The sequence below is a fragment of the Cydia amplana genome, chromosome 21, assembly GCF_948474715.1.
Source record: "Cydia amplana chromosome 21, ilCydAmpl1.1, whole genome shotgun sequence".
Taxonomy (NCBI): domain Eukaryota; kingdom Metazoa; phylum Arthropoda; class Insecta; order Lepidoptera; family Tortricidae; genus Cydia; species Cydia amplana.
This window is the reverse complement of record NC_086089.1, coordinates 4,771,887-4,796,141: the sequence shown is the minus strand read 5'-3', so window position 1 is coordinate 4,796,141 and position 24,255 is coordinate 4,771,887. Positions and strand designations below refer to the sequence as shown.

Below are 24,255 nucleotides of genomic sequence, written 5' to 3'. Positions count from 1 at the left end.
TCTGTGCTCACGTAAGCATTGAGAATAAACACTGAGTGTTTAATAACACGCAGGCATGCGTACGCACATAAATTCGAGTGAAAATGAGTGCGCTCATCTTTATACTGCTTCTCTGTTCAGGAAATATTTAAGACGATTGGATGTTTGTTTGGAATGTGATCGAATAAATATGATGATGGCGGAATGACTTAATGGTTTTCAAAAGCATAAGATTTTTGTATGTTTTGTATTGTTACTACAGCTGCTCTGGTGCATCTATTTAGTTCGCAGGTTACGGAGTTCGATAACAACATGTTTCTTATAGTTGGGACTATTCATATCTGCAATAAAACGAATTCCGGGTTTTTTACACATTTTACCGGGTACGATTTCCGATTGGATGCATGTGCCTTGAAATTTTTGAATGCAGTTATTCTTATGTTCATACACCAAGCTCCGTGATTCAAGAACGTAATTCTAAGTAGTTCCCATTTTTCTGGCCATTTGGGTTTAACACCCTGACGAGACGAATTTGCAGACTCTTCAGAAATCTCATGAACCCAATTGCAGGAATGTTTTTCCTCGCCAAATATTATCTTTATAAATCTGCCAAGTATCTTCTTGTGTGTGGTCTGTTATGGATGAATTAATAGGCTCGAAGCATAGTTTATGATGACAGTGACCGAGCGCGAGAATGCTTTAGCAGGCATTTCGCAACCTGCTGTATTTGCATAGCTGCAGAAATACTATCGAGATGTATAATGTTACAAGAGACAGACAGTAAGATGAGTTGTCTAATTTGATACAGTAATATGTTCATACCTAAATATGTAAAATACAAACAAATTAAAACTTATTTATTTCTTTTCATTTCATCTTGGTGTTTTCTCATCTCATTCTCATAGTTCTGCTAAATTCATCTATTATCTTTTCCGTACGTAGGTTTCAATCTGATTGTGAAATCGCTAATTTCTTTTGACCCATATTCATTATGTTTGTGTAGGTGTAGGATCAACCCTTTAACAGGTGTGTTTTTATATTCTGTGTGAATTCTTGAATTCAATTTGACAACGTGGCATACAAAAATTGCTTCCATTAGAGACGAAATCATCAGCCCCTTGTGTTGGGGGCTTTCCCATCTATTAGACAAAAGTTTGTCAACATACTTGAGCTTAGTACACTAATGGCATTCCCCATTACACCCACTGTCCACAAAAAGGTGCATCATAATTATTAGAAGCGCTTCACAATGACGTCATTTCAACAAGTCAGTCACCTGAAGTTTTGACACGGTTCGCGAACAATACAAGTATTTAGTGGGTCACGGCATGTCAACAACAAGTACGTAAGACAACAATAAAGTATTTGCTTTCAAGATACCTATAATATATATATATAAATATGTTGTTATGTTATACGACGTAACTCTAGTTGTGATAGTAATAGTTTCGGCAAACATAGTTACGGTATGTATTTTAGTTTCTACAGATTTATCGATGGTAATGAAATCCATTGCAATATAAATAAATTAGGAAAGTTACTAGATATTGTGTAGTAGTTAACACAAACGTGTTAGCTGTTCACAAATAAACGTAGCAGAGTCGTAATAACAGCTGACAAAGTGAACAAAAGGCTTCGTTTTCTCAGTTATAATTATGACATAACTGAGAAATTAGGAAATTACCATATCCAAATGTTCCTGTACAGATTCAAAAGTCGAATTTCAAAATAAACAAGCATATTCTTGTCATACAAAATGCCTACTTTCCCTAAACATCGGTAAAAAGAACGTCTATTTCGGTCAAACCAGTGGCAGTTAAATTTAACTGCTTTCTTCCCACAGAAGCCGTCAGCAGTATAAAAATAAGCTTCGTCCACACGGCCCATGTCTCACTGAATGCGCGAGCATTGGGATAGTCGAGATTTACTCTAACTAGCATAATATGTGAACTTGAATCCACATCAATATGTGATTAGGGTGATATTGGAGCGACTCAATCGCGTTTCGTGGAGAATTTTTCGTGACATTTTCGGTTTTTGCCAAAGATCTTTCACCTACTTCTAAGTTCTAACCGGAAAATTTACTTTAAAAACATAATCAACAACAATGTTTCGGAATAAACCCCGATAATTACGTGAAAATGATGACTCTGTAGGACTTACTTATATTTATCGCAGACGTTTATCATGTTAGCCTAGATAGAAGAATGCAAAGGGCCTACCGCGTACACCGAAGTTCGCAAATTGCGGACATCTTTCTCTGTCACTCTAATTACGCCTTAATTGGAGTAAAGCGAAAGATGCCCGCAATTTGTGAACTTTGGTGTTCGCGGTAGGCAGGCCTGAGCCTGAAGTCGCGAGTTCGAGTCTCACCCGAAGCAGTGATATTTTCTAATATTATTTCAATTGTGTTTTTATACACAACAAGTTTTTCGGCGCTTTCGTCTCGACTCGCCCAGTAAGCGTTTACAATGTTTACTAGAATGACAGCGCCATAGACAACATGTCTATTTCGGCGTCTGCGCAGCTTACTTTCGTTTTTCTGAACCAATGGCGTTGAGTCATGGCGGCCAGTCTTTGTTGTTTGGTTTTGGATTGAAATTGAAAAATTTGTGTTATCAGCCATTAGATTTTGATAGGTTTCTGTTGGTCCCATTGTCATCATGACGGGATCTGGAGAAATGGAAAAACTCTTTAAATATTTGATATGTTTAGGTATTTGCTCTCGGAATGCGTAGTTTGGTGAACCGGAACTGCTGAAGACCATAAAATGATGGCATTCAAAAACCTGTTGTGTGAAATTGGTTCAATTTTTGTTCAAAAATTAATTGAGTGTATTACTACACTATTTTAAGTTGTTCGCCCTGCAGCCCTTACTGTTAAACGGATATTAACATGTGATGTGGCTTTCCATTAAATTTCTCTATGTTTGTGAGTGACCTAGGGCACCTAGGCTAAGCACATTTATACACTACTACGGCCCAATTCGGATTTTGTATTAGACATCTATTAGATATCTTGTAGACATCGCCAAGATACGATAACGATATGTTTAAGATCTAACCTGTCAAATTTGATATTTCCGCGATTCTGGAGATACTCTTGAACGATTTCCACAAGATATTACTTAGAGATCTAATTCACATCTAATAGATATCTAACACGATCTATCGTAAAAGTGACATTGGTTGCCCGAATTGCGCTGCAAAAGAGAACTAGTTGAAATCTAAAGTATAACGTATCTGGAATGGATCTAGTACGTGTCGTCTCTTGTGAATATCTTGAAGTTCGAATACGGCAGTTATACGGTTTTTAATTTTTTTATTATCTTTATCTATTTGAACTTGAAGCAGTAGTAGTATTTGAAGTTTTCAGTTTTCATTTAGTTTTATTTCATAGATAAGTTCGCTTTTAATACCACATACCTATTTAGGTACACAAGACTGCATGTGTAATCAAACGGTATTTTGTTTATTTCGCACATATGGTACTAATTATTACATAGGTACCTACATAGGTACAAGTTACATGGCATTAGGAATGTGGTAAACGTAACATGACTAGTTCTTAGAAGGCTAAATCACCGTTTAAACGGACACTTTTATGATTACAAGGATAACGTTAAGTTTAACATAAAACAAGCGATTAGACATAATAATAAATCATCAGCGGCCGAAGACATAAAACAACTCGACTTATATGGTAAGGCATGTGGCCAAAAATTGGGACAGCCACAAAATTAAAAAAAAAACACTGAACCTTAAAACAAAACACAATCACACACATCGATAAACTTCGTTGAAAATTCGTTATTCGAACGCGTCAATTCGTTAATTTCGAAATAGCGCGTCGTGGTAGCGACCGCGGCGCGCGCGCTGCCGCCTGAGACTGGCTGGAGACAACAGTCAACACACTTCATTACAACTTTAATCTCTCATCCCGTTCACACTTACCGAGCTTTAGTTAGAAAGAAAGGGAGGCTTAATCGGTTAATGATTATATGCCGCGGGGGCGTAAGTTTCGCAAGCCAAGGACGATTTACAAAACTATTACCTGAATAAATATGAATAAAAAAGTTAACGAAATGCCACCTGCGTGCGTATATGGTGTTTATTGGTCCACATACCAGCTGTAGGCGCTATTTTTAGGTTTTTTATTGGGTTTAATTTAAGAAAATTGTCCTGCGGCCGTTGATTATGGCCACCGTTTGTGGTTGTAAAATGGAGGCAGTAACGGTTTATAAACGTTTTTATATGTGACGTTCCACTGGAAAAGGTACCTTATGGCGGTTGGCGCCTACGCTATTATTAACGCCGCTCCAATGCAATTGCGGTGCTATGGGACGTAAGCGCCAAGTGCCATAAGGTACCTTTTCCCCTGGAACGTCACATATGTTGTTTGTCGGCTGACTTATTAGGTATTACTTAAAATTGCAAGATTATTTTATTGAGAATATCTGGGAATCCGAGCTTTGCTCGGAAAACATAAAAACTCAAAAATGCGCGTTGTACCAGAGATACGACTGAGCTAGATGTGTGTTTGCCCCCCAAAACCCGCATACTTATAGCAAATTTCATTGAAATCGTTAGAGGCGCTTCCGAGATCCCCGAAATATATACCTATACAATAATTGCTCGTATAAAGGTATTAGATTGGATAAGTAAGTTAATACATAGGGCACTGTTAATCGATCTCAAATCAAGTTGCTATTTTTAAAGTTTGAAATCGGCTTTCAGGCGTGTCGCATTCTGCCTATGCGTACGATCAGATTTATGACACGAGTTATTAATGTCTCAAGGATTTATAATGAGTGCAATAATTGCACATTATATGGAGCCGAGTGGCCAAGGGGTTATGACGTCAGCCTACACTATAATATTTTTCAAACACGAAGGGTATGGTGACAGGTGTCACCTCCATACAATTCTTGACACTTCCCAACATTTTATTGACACATGTCACCGTACCCTTCGTGTTTGAAAAATACTATAGACAATCAAGGTATAGTCAGAAGCAGAAGTTTCTAAGCGAGTGAGGTGTTCAAAATTACATTGAAACGCTCTTTCTCTTATTAATAATACTCGTAAAGTCGCGTCAACGTCAAGATAATTTTGAACGCCTCGCCCGCTTAGCAACTTCTGCTGCTGACTGTACAATTTTTTTAGCAACCGCAAGAGATTGGTAAATGTACATTTTCAAATGTCACTACAGTCACGCAGGGTCACAATTCACAATGCAATAAAAATCACGAAGTGCGCTGTGATGTTTTAGTTTAGATTAGACATCGCAAAAAGTTACACTTGACCTTCCACTGAAAATTTTAGAAACTAAATAGTAAAACTACCATTATCATCAAAAATGATGATAGAGTCCATCTAGGCTAACTTTGCACCGACTAGACGTGTGCGCCGCGCCGGCGTGCCGCCGCCGCCGGGTTTTTTTGCCACGCCGCCGCCGCCGATAAATGATCGGCGTGAAATCGGCGTGACCTTGAGTGTTGTTAATTAGCTATTCCAAGTTGGTATTTGAATTACAATATGGATTTTTATATATTATATATTTTACAGTTCTCAAATATATATCAATTATTAATTAAATGAAACAAAATAGCCAGTTGCACAAACTATTTGACACACCAATTAATAAAGTAACTGAGTAATCCTAAGTATTCACCGTCAAGAAAGATGGGGAAACGATAATATGAAGTAGGATTTATCCTGTTAATTATAAATTCACATTGTCTCACATACGAAGGCAGAATGCTCCGTCATGAAAAGACTTACAATTAACTAGACAACGAAAACACAGGGCTCATGTAGTGGAGTCCAGCAAAAATCTGAGAACATTGATGTGCGAAAACTCTCAAGACCCTGAGTTTCCTAAAAAAGTCGTGTGCCAAAAATTTCGAGAAATTGAAAGAGAGAGACAGAGTGACAACACTGTAATTTCACTGTCTCTCTGGCGAACAGCGCAAATGCTTGCCCCGCGGAAATCTGCAAGCTGTAAATGGATCAAGCAACATTTTCTGATCACTCGTTGCTTTCAAACATTTTTGTAGTAATTTCCGACGCACTCGGCGATTACGAAAAAGCGAGCTAGTTTGTATATCTTTGGTTGATAACCAGGACCAGTAGTTGCACCGCCGATATACACCGCAGAGCTGACATGGCTAACCTCGATAAGATCTGAAAGAACAGAGGTATTTGACGTGCAACTAAAGTGCGCTTGGTACGAGCTACCGTCTTTTCAATATTCCAGTAAGGTGCCGAAACATGGAGCCTCAAAAAGTGTGAAGTAGCAAAGGTTGGCGCTTTTTAGAGGTGGTGTTAACGAAGACTGCTACGTATACCAGGACAACTAGAAAAACAAACCCCTCGATTCTCAGAGAGCTCAATATCCCCACTCAGCTCTTTACAACATGCAATGGGTGAGCTGGTAAGCCCTTATATTCTTCGGACATATTATCCAACGCATGATGTGGAGAAAAAACATGAATTTCGAATGAATGGCAATCGTGCCTGCGACAGTCTGCACCGTGAAGTCACACGGCTTATGACCGCACGAAATGGAAACAAATACATGTGGTCGCGATCCTCAGCAATAAAAAAACGAGAAAGAAGATACGTCTCAGTGAGCCTAATGCTTGTATGACAAAAAAACTATTAAAAGGAAGCCATAGCAGTCCACTATGTCATGTGTCACTATGCCAAATTTCAAGGAAATTTCTGTTTTGTTAAAGTACGACATTTTTTTTTAAATAATACGAAAAACCATGGAAATCATGAGATAATGGAGGGTTACCGATCGAAGGTCAATGGGACCAGGTAACCCCTTATTGCAAGCCAGTTACTAGGGAAATCAAGTTATTATACCTACCCATCCTATATTTATTTATAAACCCTATTTTACTCACAGCCTATTCAAAACTATATCCAGTTCACTGACCAGCAACCTGGATTGATCAAATTTTCAAGAAAAACAACAAATTAATGATTTTTCTTAAGAAACCTGAAAGTCAAGGTCACGCCGATTTCACGCCGAAAACACGCCGCCGCCGCCGATTTCTTGGCAAACGCCGCCGCCGATCATTTTTTAATCGGCGCACACGTCTAGCACCGACTCGAACAGAAAAAGTCATACTTTTACAGAAATTTAACATTGTCATAACAGTTTTGAATGATTCACGGTTAGTTTCATTCAGACAAGACATCCTCCAGACTGAGCATAGTAGCGCTATCCCCTCTACCACAAATATACGGTAGTTTTACTCCATTTTCGAGTCAAAGTGTTTTTGTGTGACGTCCGTGTCTTTGAACGGACCAATCACGGCACGGGACTCGCTCACCTCGTCCCCCGCACCCCAGTATTTTTGGCAGCATCGGTTTCATGAAATAATTGCTCTAAACTCCGTCTAGAGGATTCCTAGTCTATGGTTTCATTAGACTTATATCGACTGGGATAAGGTAATCATTGGCCCGTATCCCGGTCTAGTGACATTGTCATACTTTGTCATTGGCAATTGCAAATTCCATGCAGAGTCAGCTTGGTTGGTAAGACATACAGGCCTTAACAGAGTAAGAAATAGTAAAAGGGAAAACGAATTTCTCTTAGCACGTGCCATTCCGATAGGGACAAGAGAAGACTCCAGGGGATTGGATTCCAGTAGCCACGCGGCATACAAAGTGGTTGGGAATCGCAAATTGCGGGGATCTTTCTCTTTTACTCCAATGAAGGCGTAATTGGAGTGACAGAGAAAAATGACCGCAAGTTGCGAAATTCGATTTTCGCGGTTATAGCCCTGATATGCGAAGACTGCGCGATGCGGCATACTGTCGCCATCAGATATATCAGAGCGGCCAAGGTGCTCACAAATATCTGAACACGCCTCTATTGTCAGGGCGTTAGAGTGCGTGTTCAGATATTGTGAACACCTTGGCCGCTCCGATATATCTGATAGCGAATGTACCTAGTCGTTGGGCAAGCAGGAGCTAGTTTATCCTGCTGTTTCTTCAAGACAAGGTTGTCATTGATTCAAATAAGGGAAGCCGGTGTGAATCAACTGGTCTGGACACTTCGCCACTTCTGAATACCTAAAATATAACGCTCAGTCATTAGGTATATGACGTAATTGGGGCGAAGAGTCAGAGATTTAAGTGGTTAGTCAGGTAACATTTTTGTCTCGATATAGTCGAAAGAATGTCTTTTTAAGTAGGTATCGCCCCAAAAAGTATCTTATAAAGTCTGTGCGAATAGAGAAGAGAAGAGTCATTGAATGTATGAGGCCCAATACATTCCACGACTCTTCTCTTTCCGAACAGAATCTACAATATGTATTAGTTATTCCTATGATGTGTTTTCAGTTGTTATACTTTACCCTTCTTTCTGCGTTGTTAGTAGTAATAATTACAAAATAGGACAGAAATATTTGAACAATCGCGCGAAGTCACCGATCCGGCCATTTTGGTGCTGATATCCCCGCTTCGTTGAACCGTTCATTGATCTATTTAGATCGGGATAATACGAACCTTTACCATGCAAATGTTGTTTGGTGACCGGAAATTAAGTCCTGGGACATAAGTAATTGTTTTAGCGTTAATCATAAACGACTGTCAAGTTTAGCAAGCCATTGATATCAATCTCTCTATCTGGCATTTATGACATTTGTGCTTGTTATAAAAAGACATCATTTTACATCATCATCATCATTTTAGCCTTCGGTCGCCCACTGCTGAGCATAGGCCTCTCTTCGTGTACGCCACTTGTCCCGGTCCTGTGCTAGTCTCATAGTCTCATCTAAAAGTTTACAACGGTTTGCTAAGTTTTCTGAAGGTTGCACTCGTATTTCTGCCTTGACATCTTGGCAACCATAAACATTTATATTTCGTTACCTGTCTGCCTCTCTATCGCTTGTAATATTCGAGCGATGTAGAGGTAAATAGACGAAAGAACGAAGTGGTCTGCGGTAGGCCTTCAGAAAAATCAATAAGGAATCTTTTTTAAAAGGTTGTTTTTAGGATCACAATCCCGCCAAAGGAACAAAGCTCATCTCCACCAAGGCATAACGCTCGTTTCTCCCTAGAACGTGCAGAATGTGAAAAAAACTACCCCCAGCTCTTGCTGGTTCTCCAAGAAGCGAGTGGCTCTTTTTACATTGCTTATGTCCATGGGTGACCGTTAGATAACATACATAAAAAGCTAATTACTTATTAGTATGATATATTTACAACCAATTAAATTTTCAAAGAAACCGTATCATACAAAGGTTTCCAAACAGTGTACAGTGAAAGTGCTGGCTTACATATATAAGTAAGAAGCCGAAGCCAAGAACTACCTAAAATAGAATTAAAATGTTAGTCAAGTTACAACATTATGTAACCTCGTCCACGGTTCATTGTGAGCCGAAAACATAGATATTTAAAATTCAGTCGCAGTTGCAAGACTACAAATGGCTTTAATATTTAAATCGCATTGTTGACATGTCGGCCGTTTGGGACAAGTGGCATATTCGAAGTTAACAAATTTGAAGCTGATCTGATAATGTTTTGACATTAACATTAGTCTCAGTTCACCTTTATTGGTGCGCCCGAGATGAACTGCGAGTAATTCTAAATCAATATCAAATTAAGTTAAGATTTTTAATGTTTGAATAAGCCTCCAGGCCACCGCGGCCTAGCGCATGCAGTCTGTTTTCTAATGAGTAGTTTCAATCTAGGTAGATAAATATATCATAAAACTCAGCTTCACTACTCTATAGATTTACTTATATTTTGTGGAATATTATTGCACAATAGGGAAAATTTTAAACTTACAAGATATATTGGCTATGGCATATAAAGTCAGCGAACACAGGAAAAACATAATAAATCTTAAAATAATCTGAATGAAAGAGCTTTGAATACTGGAAAACATTTTAAAATCGAGATTGACACAGACACCGTAAAATATAGATCGGATGTGCGAAGACTGCGATATAGAAAGATTTGCACACAGATTCGAAAGATACGGATAGGCAAAGGTAGAGTCGCTCTGGTCAATTTAATTTCGCATTAAGTTTGTGGTGTTTACACGCGACACGCAAGGAGGCCGAGATGGTCTTCTAAACAAACAAATCAATACAGATAAAAAAATAATTATGTCGTCCGTAAGTAACCATATGCTTAAAAATACACATTAAGAATCATTGTTTCCTACAAAACGGCAAGACGATATTGTATATATGGCACCTTGGTAGGCATCGAGTAGGCATATTGTCTCGTGCTAACAATTGAATGAATCACTGGGCAAGCCAAAGCTAATAAAAAAATATCATATTAAAACTTATATCCGGGCAATAAAGATGAATATTGCGTGTGTGTTTTTGTCAAACCGCCTCAAGGAGAATCGCGCTACATATACATACTTATATGATGCTTATAGAGACATAATCCTTTTTTTGCAGCCGGGTAATTCCGATCGCTTACCGAGTTGCAGTTGGAGCTGACTAACTGGAGGAGTTCGTCTACCTTACAGAAGAACAAAAGTATTAAATTTGTAAAATGTTTTTTATGGAGTTCACATTTAAATAGTATATTTCATCAAAGAGAAGAGTGTCATTAAGACAATGCTCAGCCGAAAGCATTGCAGGTTCCAGTTCCGAAACCAAGGATCGTACAAAGCTAAATACAACTGTCAGGATCCGGCAAGTGTATTATGTCTGGTATGTCGGGTGTAGATATGTCAGTTTAAGTGTAAGGTCTCACTTAGGCGGAGATGAGAGAAGACAAGCGGATATCAACCAATAGCGTTTGGTTGTAATCCACATCTCTTCTCCACTCCGCTTGGTACAGAAATACGAGGGTGGTCCCAGAAGTGACCGACCTGACACACTTAAAGAGGTTTTTATTTTGAGTAAATACTTTTTCACCTCAGCAGCTCGAACAAGGGTACTTTGATTCTTAAAAACAGTGAGCAAAATGCGATTTTGCTCACTGAGTGAGACAAAATGACATTCAAGTGACCTTTATAGTCAAATGTCATTTCAACATGCGGGGTCTAATAAAAGTTCGAAATACTTGGGTTCTATTATCTCTGTCCCTTTCACACTGTTAGCAAAAAGAAACAGACAAAAAAAAGTTAAAACGACATTCAACAGTATATTCACGGTTTATAATAGACCCCCGAAAAACTTCAGACCGCATCGTTCCAAACCACGTACGAGTATGAATTCTTAATAATTAATAAATAAAAATCAAGTTTAAGATTTGATAAAAACTGATAAAATACTATATTTTAGGTATTTTATTGTACAATTAAAATAACGAACTCAAAAAATACACAGATCATCACGCAAAATTAATTATTTTACTTTTAAGAATTTCTACCATAGTTGACAAATAGTACGTATCCGCAATTCGGACCGTATCTTACAAAGATTTTTTTTACAAAAAAAAGTTTGAAGTGTCAGTTAATGTTTGTTATTTCTATATTATTTCAATGTAATTTTTTATTACGTTTTGTTTTTGTGTTACATTGCGGTAATTAAACTTAATTGTTTGTATATCTTAAGAAAACATGAGTGCAGGTATTAAGTGATGAACAAGGATTACATTTTTCAAGTTGTCTAATAGGTATGTTCTCACTGCGCTGAGGTGAAAAATGTTGTGTACTACACGAGATCAAAGTTATTTACATCTCGTGCGCTTTTGAGTCCCTTACTACGCTCAAGATTCTAAATTAGTGAATCTATTATAGAATCTTTCGCTTGCACGGGACTCAAAATAAGCACTCGAAGAAATATCAAACTTTGATCACTTGTTGTACAAATAACTATTTTAAAACAGAATACCTCTTTATAAAGTTTAAATTTGAAATTCGAACACATAGCGTCGTTTGTCTTTTGTTTAGTAGCCATCAATAGTGAACGCTGTGAACAAATTTTCCGACATGGAGAAAATTGGCCATCGTTATGTGATACAATACTTTCATTTGAAAGGTTTTAGTCCAACTAGTATTAAAATTCTACTTTGGGGGAGTCTGCTCCATCGTTTACAACAGTAAAATATTGGGTGGCAGAGTTTAAACGAGGTCGCTCTAGTTGTGAAGATGAACATCGATGTGGTCGACCAAATGAAGTGACTACGCCAGAAACTGTAAAAAAAATCCAGAAAATGGTATTAGATGACCGTCGATTGAAAGTACGCGAGCTAGCAGACATGGCAGGTATTTCAAAAAGTGCTGTACATCGCATATTAACTGAAAATTTGGATATGAAAAAGATGTGCGCAAGGTGGGTGCCGCGATTGCTCACAGACGAACAAAAAATACATCGCGAAGATATTTCGACCGAGTGTTTGGCAAAATTTCACAACAATAAAGCGGAGTTTTTGCGGCGTTATATTACTATGGATGAAACGTGGGTGCATTATTTCACACCAGAGACGAAAGAACAGTCGAAGCAATGGACTCGAAGAGGAGAACCGGCCCCAAAGAAGGCTAAAACAGTTCCATCAGCAGGAGTGTATACTGTAGTTTCCTAAATGGCAGTTAATACCATTCTCATTTTTTTCCACTTTTAATTTTTCTCGTAAGCTTCATTTATCAATAGCAATTATAATCATTCTCATATTTACCCATTCTATGTATTTATTAGTAGCTTATTTTCTCGATATGTTTTTGAACCGTTTTCATATTTACCCATTCTATGTATTTATTAGTAGCTTATTTTCTGCCTGACATAACAACAACAAACTATGAAAAACGCTGGGGTGTCCATCAAATCTGGAGTTCGTCGGACTGTTTCTTTTCAAAAAACATTCCCTTCGCAACTTAACTAGACGGAGCCCCGCTTCGCGGGGCTCCTATTTCTGAGCGGTTTGCCCTTTGGGCATCTGAAGCTACCTAACGAACCTAACCTACCTAGCTATTGATTTAGTGAGACGTCCGTGAAAACATTACACTTTGGGGAAAAAAGCGTAGGTAGGTAAGTAGGTTAGGTTCGTTAGGTAGCTTCAGATGCCCGAAGGGCAAACCGCCCAGAAATAGGAGCCCCGCTAGCGGGGCTCCGTCTATTTAAGTTGGAAAATAATGCGAATGGTTACAAAATATACCGGGAAAATAAGTTTTTCAAAAAAAAATAGAATGGAAAAATATGCGAATGACTAAAGTTGCTATAGGGAAAGGAAGATTACGAGAAAAATATAAAGTGAGAAATAATGCGAATGGTATTAACTGCAATTAGGAAATAACGATTTTCGGAACATACAGTATACACTCATCAGCAGGAAAGGTCATGGCCTCCGTTTTTTGGATTGCCGTGGGATAATCTTCATAGATTATCTTCAGAAAGGAAAGACTATCAATGGCGAGTATTATGCCAACCTTTTGCATTAATTGAGTGAAAAAATCTGTCAAAAACGACCACATGTGGCGAAAAAAAAAATGTTTCACCAAGACAATGCACCAGTACACACGTGTGCCAAGGCCATGACCAAAATCCGCGAGTTAAAGTTCGAATTACTTCCTCATGCACCCTATTCGCCTGATTTGGCCCCTTCCGATTATTTTTTGTTTCCTAATTTAAAAAAATGGCTTGGTGGTAAAAGATTTGCCAGCAATGATGAAGTGGAGGCTGCGGTTGATGGGTATTTTGAAGACCTCGACAAATCTCACTACAAACAAGGTGTTGAAGCTCTCGAACATCGCTGGGCTAAGTGCATGGAACTAAAAGGAGATTATGTAGAAAAATAATAAAAAAAAGTTTAGATTTTCTTTTGTTTTCTTTGTCAGGTCGGTCACTTCTGGGACTACCCTCGTACTCACTTAGCACGTATCTCAGTCTCAGTGGAAAGGCCTATTTTATATATTTAGAAGATCTCATTGTGTACTGGTCTTATTTAGACAAACGGTCGCTTAAGTTCGATAACCTAATATCCGATTTACAAGTATACCTACACGGTTCGGACAGGTCAAGGATTCTTCGAAACACTTCAACGATTCTATTAAAGTCGCGAATTTGTTGGTGTGATATTGAGTGTTATGACACTTGATACTGATCTAAATATAATGGCGCGTGTTAATTTTATGGAACCAACATAATGTGATAATAAATACTTCCGGTTATCAAGGTTCGTTTGTCATAATGTGACTCTTCTGCTCCCGGAAGTTACCTATTTAAGAAAATTGGTGATACACGCAGCCACAATTTAGATAAAACCTTAAATTACGTCGGGAACTCGGGACTGGTTCGGATGGAATCAAAATGGTGGAATGAAACGAAGCGAAGAAATGCCAACATTATTAACGTCATCCTTTCTAATGGCGTATCTATGTCGCAGTCGGATCGTATAATCCGCCGTATTACATTATGGCTAGCCGTTTTATAAAACAGGGGCGTTTTGAAATGAAAGCGGTTCGACGATTAGCCGGACTGAATGCGGCTGAATGAAAATCCGCCGGAATGTATTCGGCGCCATACCTTCTTCAACACGGCTAGCCGTAATGTAATAAAGCGAGTCATTAGCCGCCGCTTTGACAGTTTTTAGTTCCCATTTTTAACACTCGTGGCGCTGCCTGACATAACAACAACAAACTATGAAAAACACTGGGGTGTCCATCAAATCTGGAGTTCGTCCCTTCGGGCATCTGAAGCTACCTAACGAACCTAACCTACCACTACCTACCTACCTACCTACCTACCTACCTAGGTAGGTACCTATTGATTTAGTGAGACGTCCGTGAAAACATTACACTTTGGGGAAAAAAGCGTAGGTAGGTAAGTAGGTTAGGTTCGTTAGGTAGCTTCAGATGCCCGAAGGGCAAACCGCCCAGAAATAGGAGCCCCGCTTGCGGGGCTCCGTCTATTTAAGTTATGAAGGAAATGTTTTGGAAAAGAAACACATGTAGTGCGGTGGGACCATGGTAAAAATTAATTAAATTGCTAACATTGTCAAATTCTGGTTACGTAGGCGACCGAAAGAACTGGTCACTCTACAATCTAAATAGTAGATACGATGCGGCTAAACGTAGGCCGCCTTATTGAAGAACGTATCGCAATGACAATCCGGCTAATCGTCGAACTGCCGTATTTCAAAACGCCCCTGTTTTGTAAAACGGCTAGCCGTAATGTAATACGGCGGATTATACGATCTGACTACGACATCTATATGTGACGTCCCACGGGTAAAGGTTCCTTATGGCGGTTGGCGCCTACGCTATTATTAACGCCGCTCCAATACAATTGCGGTGCTATGCGACGTAAGCTTGCGCCAAATGCCATAAGGTACCTTTTCCCGTGGAACGTCACATATATCCTTAATATATTATTTATTCTCATAAACACATGGCATAAAACCCTGTCGTGCCTTCCGGAACATACTCAATAGATAAATCATATCGTTTCGTCCGGACATTGAAGGTTTGTGGCTATTTCCGTCTAATTATTAATATGTAGCAATGACATTATTACTCAGAGGCCGTCAATAGCACATAATGATACCTACCATGTGTGTACTGCCATTCGTTCATTCAGTAGATACTCTATTTTGCAGGCTTTTAATCATAATACAATATTTCGACAAGCATAGAGTTGATCTGATGGATACCATAGGAACTAAAAATAATAGGTGGTAAAAACGACGTCATTTGTCTTAAGTACATATTATTATATCCATTAATTAAAATTACCTACACGACACGCTTAAGGAAGAAAACCGTATGCAATTATAAATTCCATTAACACCACCATATTTGATCAGCGGGAATGGTAATTGATGTGTAATAGAGGTGAGATTTACAACTAAATGACTAGGTCTAGAGGATAGACCTAGGCACGCTAAAGGGCAATAGCAAATAAATAAATAAAATACCCATACTGTACATATCACACCAATGCGAAATCCGGATGCATCGCACCGCCATACCAGGGTGAGAACCGCTTAAGAGGGGCTAACGCAAATTTTTAGATAGATAGAATACTCTTTATTGGCACACCTCAGTGTCCTCAGTAAAAAGAGTTTAGTTTTTTTATATGCCATAAAAATTCACACGGAAACTAGATTATATTTATTATTTGCTCGGTTGGCTTGAGCGAAAATAAAACACGAAAACATTTCCATTCATTTTCAGTTGGATATGGTTTCGTTAGCAGTAAAATTTTAGTAAGTATATAAAATGTCAGGATTTGAGATATGTTGACGAGAAATCGCTATCGGTCTGCTAAATTAACATAATATGTAAAAACAAAATTAAGTCTAAATACCATTGCAACAGGCAAGAATTCTAGTAAAATAATAACGTTTATACTGACATAAATAAATCAAGTCGTCTGTCTATAAAGAATGCAGGGTCGTGCCAAAAAATTACGCTCAACAAGTTTTATTAGATAATAAACATGTGGGATATTAATATTATGCGTTAGGGTTATCAACAGTCGGCCTGTTAATTTTACTTTTGTAAATATTAAAGGTGTTACATGCTTACATGAACTCCGAAGTTTCAATTTACAATTTTTGCTGTAAACACTTTCAGCAGTTAAAGTTTCAAAACATAAACTATATTGAACATAGATAAGTGGTAATTAATAGAGCCCTATTTAGTCATATAAAGAGTAAATTAGAAATGTTCCTCATTGACAACCGAAAACGTGGCACCTATCTTAAGTCAACTAAACTAAACAAGTAAACTTCACATTGCAGAGTAAGTTGTAAGTGGAAAATATTTTGTGCCAATAGAATATTAGGTATTTCGTCAATTAAAGTCTTTATTCTTCAATTTATACATATGCACTTATGAACATAAGTGTTATAACCTACTTATATCACAGCAGAGAAAATACCGTGAAAATACAAATAAAATTATACATTAAATCTTATACACACGTAATGCGTAGTTCTTCCAGATAACAAATAAAAATATTTATTAAAAAGATACAGTTTGTTATAATATAGAAATCAATAATAGTTAAGGTAGAGAGCTAAACGAGAATGCGGAATGTTAGGGTCGGCAACGCGCATGTAACACCTCTGGAGTTGTAGGCGTCCATATGCTACGGTGGCTGCTTACCATCAGGCGGGCAGTATAATTGTTTACCACCGGCGTAGTATAAAAAAGTAAGACCATAATTATCTGCCAACCCTATCCCGGGTTCAACACCCCGACGACAATGTAAGACGCGTCACTAGTAAATATTCAATGGTGTTTATATGCGTAATAACTGGCTCTGCTGCACTTTATGCGGTGTCACTGCATACGTTATGTTTTGCTGTGGTGTGGGTACTAGTTTCTAAGGATTACAGGTGCTATTTGCTACATTTTTTATGACACCTGCACGAGATGGGTTTAGATTGCCTTTTATAGTTCATCCTTATTTGTATTTGTTTGTATTTGTATCCTCAGGATCCTGATAGTATCAATGATATTTACCATTTCACTATTATACGTTATTGTGCGGCCGAAATCTCGGTCGGACAGTAGTAAGAAGTCGGAAAAACTAATTTTGACAGAAATTCAATCCAGGAGAAGAGGCAAGTGAACATTTTGAGAACTCTTCTACAAATGATGTGCATAAATTACTAGCATCTATTACGAGCTAGAACTTTAACCATACAAAACTCCCATAAAATAGCTGTTACTAAGCGGAACCGGAGAAACTTGAAGCCGGAACTTAGCTCAAAACTTGGTCTTTACTCTTAGATATCAACTATTTACTCTCAGCGTTAATTTAATGTGTCATCACAAAATATGCCTTGATGCTGGTGCATAAAGTTCATGTTGCATCAAACGTGTGTAGAATTTTAGTATAGTATGCATGACGGACGTTTGTAGTGAGCGTCAGAGGGGCTACCGCGAAAACCGAATTTCTCAAATTGCGGGGATCTTTCTCTTTTACTCCAATGAAGGCGTAACTAGAGTGACAGAGAAAAATGCCCGCGATTTGCGGAATTCGGTTTTCGCGGTAGCCCCTCAGAAATGGTCAAGTTCGTTTATAGCGTAACTTCCATTTAGTAGTTGAAGAGTTTGAAGAACTTAAGAGTTTATGAATAACTTCCTCGCGCGATTTTATTAGTCCTAATAATGCCTTATGGGAAACGGTGAAAAAGACCGGTAACCGCTACCAATTTTTAGTATGTTGTTGGACATGGTATTGGGTTGGGACCTCAAATTTGCCGGTAGTCAGCGACGTAGGCCATCTACTTCAGAACAATAATGTCATTAATAGGACTCCCGCCTCTTTATCTTCAGTGATCGCTCTAATCACTACTATGTGGCAAAATTATAGATAATTGAGTTTATCGATATAGGATTTTCCTGCCTATCAATTAGTTTTGCCCCCTGTGAATGAAACAAAAGTGTCTGTCACCGCTCTTTTCTGTAGCTCTACTCGTATGCAATCGTACTATGTATTATTTTATACAACCAAGGCGTGGGCCTCAATGGTGCTTGTCCAAATATTTATACTCACTTCCGAGAGCCCTCGAGCGGTCACGAGCGCCAACATTGACCATTCGTGAACCTTATTGCGAGCACATAAGGTCTATATATAGTTAGTTGTGTTGCGGTTAGTAGGAATAATATTCGTACGTCGGTTGTCTTGACAATTGAGCTTGATCTAGGGCTGACGTGAGGTTTTGAATCAAAACATTGCGTTATATATTCATTTTTCTACTCCAGCACTTAAATGTGTCAATTAAATGACTGACAGTGATATCTAAAGCAATGTCATTTGAATGCTTTGTCTATAGGCTCATAAGATGACTGCTAGCAGTCATCTTATGAGTATAATACAACTGCTTTATTTTTTTTAAAGATACAAGTTCCTATCATCTTGATTGAAAGAGGTATGTTTTCATTTAAAATAATAACTCTTTTTTTTTTAAATAATAACTCTTTTTTTTTTAAATAATAACTAAATTTTTTTTAAATAATAACTCTTTTTTTTAATAATAACTCTTTATTTTTAATAGTAACTTTTTTTTTTTTTTTTTTTTTTTTTTTTTTTTTTTTTTTTTTTTTTTTTTTTTTTTTTTTTTTTTTTTTGCAGCTGTCATAGAAAAAGTAATGTATGCAACAGCTCATAATTGGTTCTTAAAATTCAAGGGTCTTTTTTTACAAAACTCGACTACGTCTCGTTTTGTAACTTCGACCCTTGAATTTTAAGAACCCTTATTATATCACTGTTGCATAAACTACTATTATATACTAACTGCCTGCGAGTTCGTTTGCGTGGGATGATAATGATTGATGAAAACTATCCTATGTCCTTTCTCGGACCTCAAACTATCATCTAAACTCTAACTACTATCAACTAAATTGCTTCAGCGGTTTAAGTGTAAAGAGGTAATAGACAGACAGAGTTAAGTAAGGATATTTCGAGGAATATTCTGTTAATTTTAGGTATAGATATTTTAAAATACAAACTGAAGAACAAAGGAGGTCACCTTAGATAATTTGTATCGACGTTTTCTAGGACTCTAGTCCTTTTAAATGGTGTTCCAAAAAGACTCGACCCACGACACAGAAGTCTGAAATCTTTGCAGCGTAAAACTGTCACGAGTTTTTAAACTCGAGTCTCGAGACTCTCGAGTACTTACAAACAATATAAATTGTGCATATGCATAGTCAAATGCAATGTGTGAGCTAGAGCATTGTGTCGGGGCGATGGAAACGGGTGCCGATAGCAGCCATCGGCCGTTAATGGATGCAAATGGTGAATTGGATATTCCGAGCGTTATCTAACTAAACTTACAATGCAAGAACATACGCGATAGGTGCTTACACAGCGGTAGGTAGCCTGTAGTGATCTAACAAAGTTTCGGCTGTAGTGATCTAACAAAGTTTCGGTTGGTTTCGGCATAAGAATCATGTTTCAGCCCTTCGGCTTCGGTTTCGGCCAAAAAACTGCCGAACCTTTCGGCCGCGCCGAAACTCACATCATATTTTCGGTAGTGCATGTGTGGTTTCGGTTTCAATTTAGAATTTGCGACAGGTTTCGGCATAAAGCTTAGAATGCACTGTTATTAATTTCTTGCGGTTTCAGCCTAATTTCTTGCGCTTTCACTACTTTCAGTCTTGCAGGCAAGTGCCCTGTGAGTGCGCTTATGAAGCATGCCGTACGTTACATTTTTTACGATTCTGAAACCGCAAGAAATTAATCGCTGTGCGTTCTAAGCCTAAGAATCAAATTCTAGCTGAAGTTTCGGTTTCGTTCGGCCTAAACTAAAAAAAAATCCGGTTTCGGTCAGAGACATTTTTTTCTACATTGACTGAGAGGTACAAGACAGTTTTCATTCAACAAGCATAGACAGATCAAACACAAAAGGACAATTTCTAAATAAATTATCTAATGATAAAATCAGTGTCCTCAGCTACGCTTCCATGTTGGCAACATGGCAGCTAACATCCTGCAGCTAAATTTGCATACAAAACGCACATAACTTAAGCAGCAGATACCATCCAGTTATACTTATAGCCAACATCAGATCACAAATTCATAACATTACCCGGCGCGGACTAAGTTTTGACATCCCTGCTTCTGATATCATTAAAAACGTCATATCTTGTTAAAGCGCGGTTGAAATGTCAACCTTAATGCTTTTATGTAAGCGACAAATTAGTATAAGACATTGTGAAAGTTATCTATCGATGCAATGAACTCAGATTGTCATGCATAATCGTCTCGAGGGAAAGTAAACCTTTTCATATTTGTAATAAAATGCAAAGTAATTTCAGACAATTTTGACGGTCCGTGAATTGGGTGCAGTGTAGAAATTTGCGATTCCATAGTTGTTTAACAGAGTTTATATTTTGATTGATGATAATCATGAGACGTGAGCAGGACCAACCTTTTAAATAATTCATAATCATAATTCATTTATTTATTGCTTTTGTGGGTTTATACTAAATGGATCGTTCACCAACGTAATTAAGTAGGTAAAAGAAACAAAAATCTTTTTTCCTTACTCCTGTTCAATGTTTTGGAACTTACAACTTAAGCTCTTTCAAATGATACCCCGCTCGACCTAGTAACTAACTTTGAAATTCTGGAACCTTGCGCTTACTCGGGTTTCAAGTTTCAACACATTCAATATTATCACGAGGGGTTAAACAGCAACTATGGCCTTGGGTGAATCAACTTGTCACTCGTTGCCATGGTTACGTTCTCCTGGGTCACACTTTAAAACCTGATTTTTAGGCATTTAAATTCACCAAACACGGTTTTTTGTTATACTTATAAACCCTTTCCATTGAGGGTCGTCTACCAAGCGTGTCAGAAGAAGGTGTTGTACAATGTCTTCTAACAAATTATGCTACTATTGTCTCTTGGCTGATCGGACATAATAACAATAAGAAATAGTTGATCCGCCCGTAAAGCAAATAATTATCCTAACGGTAGTAACAGTACTTAAAATGAATACCAATTCAATTTCCTCCCAGTAATTGCCCTATTGAAGTCATTGAATAACACGCAAAGTTGTCGCGGTCGCAATAACTTAATCCCGCATCGATTCGCTGATTGTCCGCGTCACGACACACGATGGTTGTTTTGATGTTTGAGGCGGTTTCTAACGCAATCGTGCTGTTAAAGCTGGAGCCATGAATAAAGCTTACAGCGTGCCGGGCAGCAAAAATCTTATCAGCGCGTTACGCACGCGCGCTGAATCGCTGATCCATTTAAGACTAGCTGTTGCCCGCGACTTCGTACGCGTGGATTTGTATATTGGTGGTTATAAATTCTACATTAGCTTGGAACATTATGCAGCAAAAGATAGCAGTAGGGATGGTTAACCTGTCAGCTCCCAAGGGCTCAAATTTGAGCCAGAAAGCTTATGGTGACGTCACACACGTGGGAACTCACGGGTTAATCATTTGTTAATTATTATATTATGAGATTTGTCTTTCACAACCTGGCTACGAAGTTTCAAGCCCCTAACTGAATAAAATAATGTTCTCGATATAATCTCTCTCAACCCGCAGAAGATTTTCAAGTCCACTATTTAATAAAACCTAAAACCTTTAGTTTAGTGTTTAAACCTTTAGTTAGGAGATGAATTTTTAAAAACGCTGAAATTACTTTTCTTGTATTCTAATAATATGCCTTTATACAACGATTCAAGTCCCGCACTCAAATAAATATTTGGGTTCCATACAAATTTTCAACCCCCTTTTCACCACCTTGGGGGATGAATTATCAAAGACTCTGAAATTAGTTTTCTTTTCTCTTAATAAAATACCTTTTTACGAAGCTTCAAGTTCCTAGCTTTAAATAATAAATTATAGGTAACCTAAACAAACTTTCAACCCCTTTTTAACCCTGTTATGCGATGATTTTTTAAAAACGCCGAAATTAGTTTTCTTGTGTTCTAATAATATGGCTTAATACAAAAACTTAAGTCCCGCATTCTCAAAAATATTTGATCTCCATACAAACTTTCAACCCCTTTTTCACCTCCTCGGGGGATGAATTTTTAAAAACGCTGAATAGGTTTTCTTGTTTTTTAATAAAATACCTTTTCACGAAGTTTCAAGTTCCTAGCTTTAAATAAAATTTGAACCATATACAAACTTTCAACCCCTTTTGGACCCTTATAGGGGATTAATTAAAAAAAAATCTGAAATTACTTTTCTCGTATTCTAATAATATGTCATTATACAAAGATTCAAGTCCCGCACTTAAAAAATTTTTTGACCTCCATACAAATTTTCAACGCCTTTTTCACCACCTTAAATGTTGAATTTTGAAAAACGCTGACATGAGTTTTCTTCTCTTTGAATGAAATAACTTTTTACGAAGTTACAAATTCGTAGCTTAAAATAAAATTTAAACCCTATACATACTTTCAACCCCTTTTAACCCTTTTAAGCGAAGAATTTTTTTAAACGCTGAAATTACTTTTCTTGATATCTAATATTATGCCTTTATACAAAGATTCAAGTCCCGCACTCTCAAAAATATTTGATTTCCGTACAAACTTTCAACCCCTTTTTCACCACCTCGGGGGATGAATTTTTAAAAACGCTGAAATTAGTTTTGTTGTTTTTAATTTAATACCTTTTTGCGAAGTTTCAAGGTCCTAGCTTAAAATAAAAATTGCACCCCAAGACAAAGTTTCATCCCCTTTTTTACCCCCTTAGGGGTTAAATTTCCTAAAACGTCGCAATTACTTTTTTTTGTAATCGGCCATTATGCCTTTCTAAGAAGTTTCAAAGCATTTGTAATGGATTCAAACTTTCAACCCCTTTTTAACCCTGTTAAGGGATGAATTTTTAAAAACGCTGAAATTACTTTTCCTGTCTTATAATAATATACCCATATACAAAGTTTCAAGTCCCACACTCACAAAAATATTTGATCTTCATACAAACTTTCAACCCCTTTTTCACCACCTTGGGGCATGAATTTTCGAAAACGCTGAAATTACTTTTCTTGTTTTTTAATATACATTTTTACAAAGTTTCAAATTCCTAGCTTAAAATAAAACTTGAACCCCATACAACCTTTCATCCCCTTTATAACCCCCTTAGAGGTTGGATTTTTCAAAATTGCTTCTTATCTCTTGTACACTTTATAAATGCAACCTAGTGTGCAAATTTCAACTTTCTAGCTTTTGTAGTTTCGGCTCTGCGTTGATGAATCAGTCACTCAGTCAGTCAGTCAGTCAGTCAGTCAGTCAGTCAGTCAGTCAGGACACTTGCATTTATATATATATAGATAGATAGATAGATTGGTTTATCGCCGCAATTACAAATGTAGTATTACGATAGGACAACTGTATACACATAGTAGTATTACCTAATATGAATACCAATTCAATTCCTTGGCACTCTCTCCTTCCTATGTTTTTATGTATAATTTAATTTTTGTATATTTTTTTACCTATAATTTTTCTATCGAATCGCTTTGTGTCTCTCTATCACTCTTCCATATTAGTGTGACAGTGACAGTTGCGTTTCGTTCGCTACGGAGCGTTAGCGATTGGCATGTTGTCTACGGGGCCTGGGCTCTCCGCTCGGCTCTAGCCACAGCCTTGCTCGCGGAAGCATGCGTTCCCTTGTAAGGATGACTTGGCAAGTCGCTCATAACTTACTCCATGCTTGCATACGATTACGATTATCAGTTATTAATATCTCCATGCGCACGGCGCTTCCAAAAATGGATACTTGTTGTTTCCATTGCTCAAGTAATCACCACTAGCGAACCAGTGTAACCACAACCTATTGAATATAAACATTTGATAGGATGTATGTCATAGTGTCATAGACAGCGCTTTTAATTTTTATGTTTAGTTCAGCAAGACGTGGCCA

The 24,255-nt window shown here is 37.6% G+C and overlaps 1 protein-coding gene across 1 annotated transcript in view; it reads right to left on the bottom strand.

Moving 5' to 3' along the window:
* LOC134657850 (focal adhesion kinase 1) overlaps nucleotides 1–4,230 on the bottom strand; it is an 82,856-nt gene extending 78,626 nt beyond the window's left edge. The window contains exon 1 of the mRNA XM_063513429.1: nucleotides 3,739–4,230. The gene's annotated coding sequence lies outside the window, so the exon portion shown is untranslated. The remainder of the gene's footprint in view (nucleotides 1–3,738) is intronic.
* Between the last annotated feature and the right edge of the window lie 20,025 nt (nucleotides 4,231–24,255).